Below are 8,277 nucleotides of genomic sequence, written 5' to 3'. Positions count from 1 at the left end.
AAATATTCTCTACCTTACAGGCAAAATCAGACCCAAACTCAGACTATAATCAACTGTTATTTGGTCAAGCCAAGAACAGAGTGTGACTTTATGTCTGAACAGAGCATTTACTTCTGACAGCCTGACTTCTTGGGGCTTCTCTCATCAAAAGCTCAGCACTTAAACACACTGCCTGCAGCCTTGCATTGATTGTCAGCCCAATTAATTGCCAGGAAAACTGCAGCTTTATTAAGTGTACTGCACTAACAATAAAAACATCACTATTTATAGCACAGAGCATGGCGGGATATCTATACCAATAAAATATAACAATAATAAACAAAAGGCCAGCCTGTAGTCCCACAGAAGGACATCAATGAATTTATTTTAATACCAGGCCACAACAGGCTACTTAGATCTCCTAAGCATAATATGCTGCAACCTGCTAAAAGACAAGAGTCTTCTGTAATCTCTGCAATGTCAAAAGGAAAGTAGATACCATCAAGTCTGTCCAAAACTATTTCTTGCAGTTTCAAATCTCTGTTGTTGACTCTGTGCACAGCTAGAGCTGCCCTGTGCTGTTAGACTTAGATGGGAGGGAAGTATATCACAGAGTCTAGTCAAGTGCAATACAGAAGAATGGCCTCAGACTTAATTGTTGATCGTTTTAAAGCACATACATCTTGCTATGTCTCAGGAAATGTAAATAACCTACAATATTGCTAATAAAAGCTCAGACTAACGTTAGACACTGATAAAGCTTGCTATTTTGAAAAGCCGGAGGAGAAGACAGCTCGTTGAGTAAATTGCCTGCATGACAACCTCAGGTTAGAAGCCCAGCACTCATGAAAGTCAGCTTGCTGGATCATACCTATGAACACAGCACCAGAGGAGGGAGATAGGAGGCTCCTTGGCACCTCCCTCACTCGACAGCTTACTACATGCCAACAGTGAGCTTTCAGTTCAATAAGAGATACTTTCAAAAAATTAAAGTGAGAATAGAGACTAATAAAAGAAGATGCATGGAAGCAAGACACTGGAATTTTATGTATGTATACAGAAAGGAGCACATACATGCAAGCACACACACAGGGAGAGAGAGAGAAAGAGAGACAGAGACAGAAACAGAGAGAGACAGAGAGGAAACAAAGAGGAGACAGAAAGGAAACAGAGACAGGTGGGACAGAGACAGAGAGACATACAGAGAGAAAGAGACTAAAATATTTTAAAACAAGAAAAAATTAAATATATATACTTTCACTTACATGTCTAGTTTATGTCATTTTAGTATAGTAATTGATAAATATTAGATATTAAAAAGAAGGAGAAGAGTATGAGCAAATGTATAGAGACTAACGAATTTCAAATGTCACCAGAAATGTTTGAGAACAAGCAGTTATCCCTAATGCAACAACAATGATATGCTCTGCCCTCAAAGAAATAGGGTGACTATTAGATCAAATTATCTATGAAGTAAGTATGCCTGCACAGAACATTTTTAAAATGAAACACAGAGTACATACGCAGAAAATTGTAAGTGATTTCATTAAAATTGTCATTGCTGTTTATGAAGGTTGTATGGGAAGAGTTATGTGCAAAGCCATTGATCTTAGTAGCAATGGTAATAGAACTTAACCTGTATATTGTTTTATACTGGGTCCAATATACCATAGCTCACTGATAAATCACAAAAACAAAGATGGCTTCCTGAGTTGAATGGCTGACAGATACCTTCTTTACCACATATGCATTAAGTACTTTGCTACATGCATTGTGGGCATTTAAATATATTTCTGCTGACCTTCTGGATCATACAAACCTATAATGACAAACATCACTGGGAACAAACTCTAAATTAAACAGGGGAGACACAAACTGAGACTTTAAACTGACATGCAGACAGATTAAACTGTTGGTTTGGTGACGGAAGTATCAGAGTACTGTCCATCTCCCATGAGCTCTGTGACATGCAATAAAACATCTGCAAACAAGGAAATATATTTGAGTACACACTGTGACATCAAAAATACTTCAGAGAAAAAGGCAGTTTCTAAACAACAGAAGAGAATCTAGATTCGACATGTTAAAAAAATGAGCTTTAGTGTGTCATGACACAACAGTACAAACTCAAGAAGAAAAAGCCACTTACCAGTCCCAGCAAAGGATACTGGGACACATGTGACACATTTGCAGTCTCTCCAGTAACATAGACCTTCATTCATTTATTAATTATCACCAGATGAGAGTTCAGATTTATGCTTCTCTGCATGGTGAAAGATTTTCTTTAGAAGAATTAGGAATGTCTTTTACTTTCCATTCAGAAGTCTTTCTCATCTAAAGGGAAGGGACAGGAAGAGACAGAAATTACCAGAATTTCTGAGAGGCTTATATTCTAAGTAATACTGTTATTCTCGACATTTCCAAAACAAGTGACATATCTGACAAAATACTAAACAGAACACACACAGACTCACAGATACATGTGTGTGCACATGCACACACACAGACACTCACAGTCATGCACATGTGCACACACACACATGTACACCAAGATTTTGAAAATATAATTCATTCAGCATCTGTACCCTGTGTATTCTATCTAGTTTCCTGACTTACATAGACAGGCAGTCGTACAAAATGTTAAACACAGTGTGATAAAGATGGATATAGTTCTTATATTTTTTTCTTGAAAAAGAATCCCTACATTGGGATAGGAGCTATGTGAAACCTACCCTTAAAAGTTAAATCTCTAGCAGCTTAAACACACTGACTCCTCAGACTGAACATCATCTGTGCCATCATCTGAGGAGATGCTGATATCCAGGCACATTCTGGTCAGTTAGCTGAGCAGCATCATTTCTCAGTTGTGGTAACATTGAAATCAAGATTTGCCTGTTGCTTTACATAAGGTGCACATAGAGAGGATTCTCAAGTTTTGATGTCTCAACTCTTGGTTTCTTTCTTTTACTTTATAGGTGTGAATCAACATATATTTAACAGAAACCAAAAAATGAGTTGTGAAGGTATGCATTTTCCTGGTTTAGTGATATGTGTGCTCCTTTGTCTGGTGGTGCTGGAAGAGACCCAGGAAAGATAGCAACTTCCAGGTCACCATGTGAACAGAAGGGAGAACATTTCATAGGGAATGGTTAAGCTGTGGTGCTCAGTAGATATGCTCAGTTTGTTTGTAACTTCCAGCATGTTATCTTTGTGGTAAGTCTATGGGTTTATATGAACATAACTCTGCTGTAAGTCAAGCACCTCCATGCATGTGCGTACACATAACTGTATATGAATTGTGCGTGTTAAATGTATTTATTTAATAGTATTGGACTCTAATTCAAGAAAGTGACCATAAACCATATCTTTGTACCTGTAAGACACTGAGAATGTACTGATTATATTTGGTTTAAGTTTTTTCTTTGAATATTGTAACGATGACTCTTGTAAAAAAAACTGAAGAAAATTAAGTGAAATGCAAAGTCCTAATCACACATAGAGCACATAAAAACTTCCAATACTCTTCCGTAGACCTTTGGTTCTGCGGAAGTTAGAATTTCCAGAAGCAACCAGATCCCAGCAAGCTGAAGATTTCACTAGTCCATTAGCAAAACAGAAACTCTTTTAAATGACTACAGTAATGGTAAAAAGTACTTTAATTAGTGCCATAACTTAGATAAGCAGAAGGGAAGTGTGCTCCACATTGGTCGGTGCTAGAGCATGGGAGACCTCAAAGCTCATGCCTCACAGTGACACTCTTCCTCCAGTAAGGCCACACCTACTACAAGCCACACTTCCTAACAGTGCTACCCATTGTGAGCCGCGTACATTCGAACCACCAGAAGTTGCTATCACATACTTCATTGTGGTCATGAGTAAAGTAACTATGGTACAATGGGCACTCAGCACCCCTTTAAACAATAAATCCTTCAAATTCTGTGCATAGGTCTATATCCAAGACAGAAAACATTTCTTCTCTGATTGTTGTGTCAGCCTTTCCCACAATTGTACTTTGATTGCTGAAGGGAGCATAGTGTTGAGAAACAAGCAGCAAGTACTCAAGTTATCTTCCACAAGATAGCTTTTATTGCTTCCAAATCACACTCAACTAACCATTCTTTCTTAGGACACATCAGTCAGTGATGGGGCCAATGCAGAATAAAAGGCTGATGTTGTGAAGAGATGCTGAGTAAAACATCATAACTTATTTAAGCTATAGTAGATGAGTCTCTGGGTTGTATGTGCTGCTTTCTTGTTTAGAAAAAAGAAGAAATATTTAATTAGAATACTGTTATCTGTAGTTCTCCCACTTTTGATGTCTAATTTATAAGACAAACTGGTTCAGACTGTATTCCATCATAAATCTTAAAACATTCTAAATATTTTTATTACATGTTTAGTACATTTATGTATATTAAGGTTAAAGTTAATTTTAATAAATACATAATGTCACATGTCCATTATTATATAGGGTAGATTCATTATCTTCCTCAAGCCCCTTTTGCCTCACCTATTCAAATGCCTTGACCATGCTCCCCATTATTCTCAACTACTGATGTCTTTTCAGCTCATACTTATACCCTCACAAATATTTTATGCACCTGGGATCATAAAGTATACAGAAATTGTGTATAAATTCCTTGCATTTGGACACACAGTTTTGTGTGGCTTGATATTTATTTTTAAAGCTATTTTAGTCTGATCTGGCTACATAGTAAAGTACTATTGGAGAAAGACTTATCAAACACAAACATAAATTTATTTTTATAGCTCTACTATCAAAGATCTCAAAATCAAGACATTGGCAGTTTCCATGTCATGTCAAGACTGGTTCTTGGTCATACACAGCCATGGCAGAAGGGACAGTTGCTCTCTTATGCCATTTCTTTTCATAAAGACCCTTCTCATATGATGCGGTCATTTCCCAGAGACCTCCATCTTCTGATACCATCACCTTTGGGGTGAAGATTGCAGCATATGTATCTGGGGAGGGGTGCATATATTTAGACCACAACTTTTGCTCCTATAAATGTATTTAATAATGGTAGCACACTTTATTCACTTATGGCTCTGAGCTACTTACCGTTTTTAGTGATAATGAATAAAAATTTCACAAATGTTTGTATGCAGGTTCTTAGACAAATATATCTAAAGTAATTATGTATACAGACCCTTTCAACCTACATGACTAAATACACTACAGCTCAGATATTGGGTCATGCAAGAAACCACCCATGCTTCTATAAGAAATACTCAAACGATCTGTACTTCTTTGCATTCCTCTCCCCCCAACACTTGGGGATGGAAGTCAGTGTTGCTGTTACTCTACACCCTTCCAACATTAGGTACTATCAGTGTTCTGAAATCAGATCATTGTAAGAGGTAGAAAACGGTACCTCATTTTTGTTTTAATTTCCTACTCCTTAATAACATTTGATATTAGGCATCTTTTCATATGTCTGTTTCCGTTTGCATGCCTTTGGTGAAGTGTATTGTCTAGTATTTCAGGAATTTTTAATTAGGTTGTACATTTTCTTATGGTTAAGTTTCACACTGATAAATTCTTGAATGCTTAGCTAGTAGACCTGGAATTAGCCTCTTAGGATTGTCACATATCATCTTTTGTATATATAATGGAAATCAGTTAACATTTTTGTGGAAGTTTTGAATTAGATGTTCATGAAAGGTATTGATCTAGAGTTTTCCTTTTGTCTAATCAGTCTACTTGTTTGACTTGGTTTTAGGATATTACTAACTCTCCAGAATGTATCTGGAAGTGGACCATCTTCTCCTGTTTTCTGTAAGTTTGTAGAGAGTTAATATCATAAATTCTTGGTACCCTTTACCAGTGGCATCACTCAGTCCTTGTTATCTAACCTTTGAAGGCCATTGATTGCTGAGTGTTGAGTTAGCATCTTTGGTGGATACGCTTCTACTCAGACTTTTTTCTGTCTATTGTGGCAGTTTGCCTTTTATTTTACATAAGTCATCGAATAGTGGGCACAGGTTGCTTGCAATATTCCTTCATTATTATACTGATGCCCACGGTTCAGTTTTATTTTTTTTTATTGGATATTTTCTTTATATACAGTTCAAATGTTATCCCCTTTCCAGGTTTCCCTCCCTCCTGAAAACCCCCTATCACCTCCTCCCTCCCCCTGCTTCTATAGGGTGTTCCTCTACCCACTCACCCACTCCCACCTCCCCGCCCTCAATTCCTCTACACTGGGGTATCTATCAAGCCTCATAGGACCAAGGACCTCTTCTCCCACTGATGCATTACAAGGCCATCCTCTGCTACATATGCAGCTGGAGCCATGTGTACTCCTTTGTTAATGGCATAGTCCCTAAGAGTTTTGGAGGGTCTGGTTGCTTGATAGTGTTGTTCTTCCTATGGGGTTGCAAACCCCTTCAACTCCTTTAGTCCCTTCTCTAACCCCTCTTTTGAGGACCCCATGGTTGATCCAATGGTTGGCTGTGAATAACTGCTTCTGTATTTATAAGGCTCTGGCAGGGCCTGTCAGGAGATAGCCAGATCAGATTCCTTTAGGCATGCACTTCTTGGCATCCACAATAGTGTCTGGGTTTGGTAACAACAGTATATGGGATGAATCCCCAAATGAGACATTCTCTGGATGGCCTTTCCTTCAGTTTCCACTCTATACTTTATCTCCATATTTGCTCCTGTGGTACTTTGTTCTCCTTCTAAGAGGGACTGAAGCACCCACACTTTGGTCTTCCTACTTCCTGAGCTTTATGTTGTCTGTGAATTATATCCTGGTTATATGGAGCTTTTGGGCTAATATCCACTTGTCAGTGAGTACGTACCATGTGTGTTCTTTTGTTACTGGGTTAACTCACTCAAGATGATATTTTCTAGTTCTACCCATTTGCCTAGGAATTTCATGAATTCGTCATTTTTAATAGGTGGGTAGTACTCCATTGTGTAAATGTACCACATTTTCTGTATCCATTCATTTGTTGCAGGGCATCTGGGTTCTTTTCAGCTCCTGGCTATTATAAACAAGGCTGCTATGAACATAGTAGAGCATATGTGCTTACTATATGTTGGAGCATCTTCTAGATACAAATTGGAAAGGAAGAAGTCAAAATAGCACTATTTGCAGATGATATGATCATATACTTAAGTGACACCAAAAATTCCACCAGAGAGCTCCTAAAGCTGATAAACAACTTCAGCAAAGTGTCTAGATATAAAATTAACTCAAACAAATCAGTAGTCTTACTCTACTCAAAGATTAAACAGGCTGAGAAAGAAATTAGGGAAACAACACCCTTCACAATAGTCACAAATAATATAAAATACCTTAGTGTGACTCTAGCTAAACAAGTAAAAGATCTGTTTGACAAGAACTTCAGGTCTCTGAACAAGGAAATTGAAGAAAATCTCAGAAGATGGAAAGATCTCCCATGCTCATAGATTGTCAGGATTAATATGGTAAAAATGGCCATTTTGCTGAAAGCAATCTACAGATTCCATGCAATCACCATCAAAATTCCAACTCAATTCTTCATAGAGTTAGAAAAAGCAACTTGCAAATTCATTTGAAATAACAAAAAACCCAGGATAGTGAAAACTATTCTCAACAATAAAAGAACTTCTGGGGGAGTCACCATCCCTGACCTCAAGCTGTACTACAAAGCAATAGTGATTAAAAAAAAAATCTTCATGGTATTGTTACAGAGACAGGTAGGAAGATCAATGGAATAGAATTGAAGACCCAGAAATGACCCCACACACATATGGTCACTTGATCTTTGACAAAGGTGCTAAAACCATCCAGTGGAAAAAGACAGTGTTTTTAACAAATGGTGCTGTTTCAGCTGGTGGTCAGCATTTAGAAAAATGCAAATTGACCCATTCTTATCTCCTACAAAGCTCAAGTCCAAGTGGATCAAAGACCTCCACATAAAACCATGTACACTGGAACTTATATAGGAGAAAGTAGGGAAACGCCTTGAACACATGGGCACAGGGGGATTTTTTCTGAACAGAACACCAATGGCTTGTGCTGTAAGATCAAGAATCAACAAATGGAACCTCATAAAAATGCAAAGCTTCTGTAAGGCAAAGGACACTGTCAATAGGACAAACAGGCAACCAATAGATTGGGAAAAGATCTTTACCAAACCTATATCCAATAGGGGGATAATATCCAATATATGCAAAGAACTCAAGAAGTTTGACTCCATAGAATAAAATAACCCTATTAAAAATGGGATGCAGAGCTAAACAAAGAATTTTCAACTAAAGAATATCGAATGTCCCAGAAGCAC

At 37.7% G+C, this 8,277-nt stretch overlaps 1 long non-coding RNA gene across 1 annotated transcript in view; it reads left to right on the top strand.

Annotated features, from left to right (window-relative positions):
- The window catches only part of LOC116089212, a 13,443-nt gene extending 7,683 nt beyond the window's left edge, over positions 1-5,760 (top strand). Inside the window, exons 2-3 of the long non-coding RNA XR_004118212.1 lie at positions 2,955-3,002; positions 5,724-5,760. This is a non-coding gene — a long non-coding RNA (uncharacterized LOC116089212). The remainder of the gene's footprint in view (positions 1-2,954; positions 3,003-5,723) is intronic.
- The last annotated feature ends 2,517 nt before the right edge of the window (positions 5,761-8,277 follow it).

This window comes from Mastomys coucha, unplaced genomic scaffold, assembly GCF_008632895.1.
Source record: "Mastomys coucha isolate ucsf_1 unplaced genomic scaffold, UCSF_Mcou_1 pScaffold14, whole genome shotgun sequence".
Taxonomy (NCBI): Eukaryota; Metazoa; Chordata; class Mammalia; order Rodentia; family Muridae; genus Mastomys; species Mastomys coucha.
This window is presented reverse-complemented; position numbering and strand designations above follow the sequence as displayed.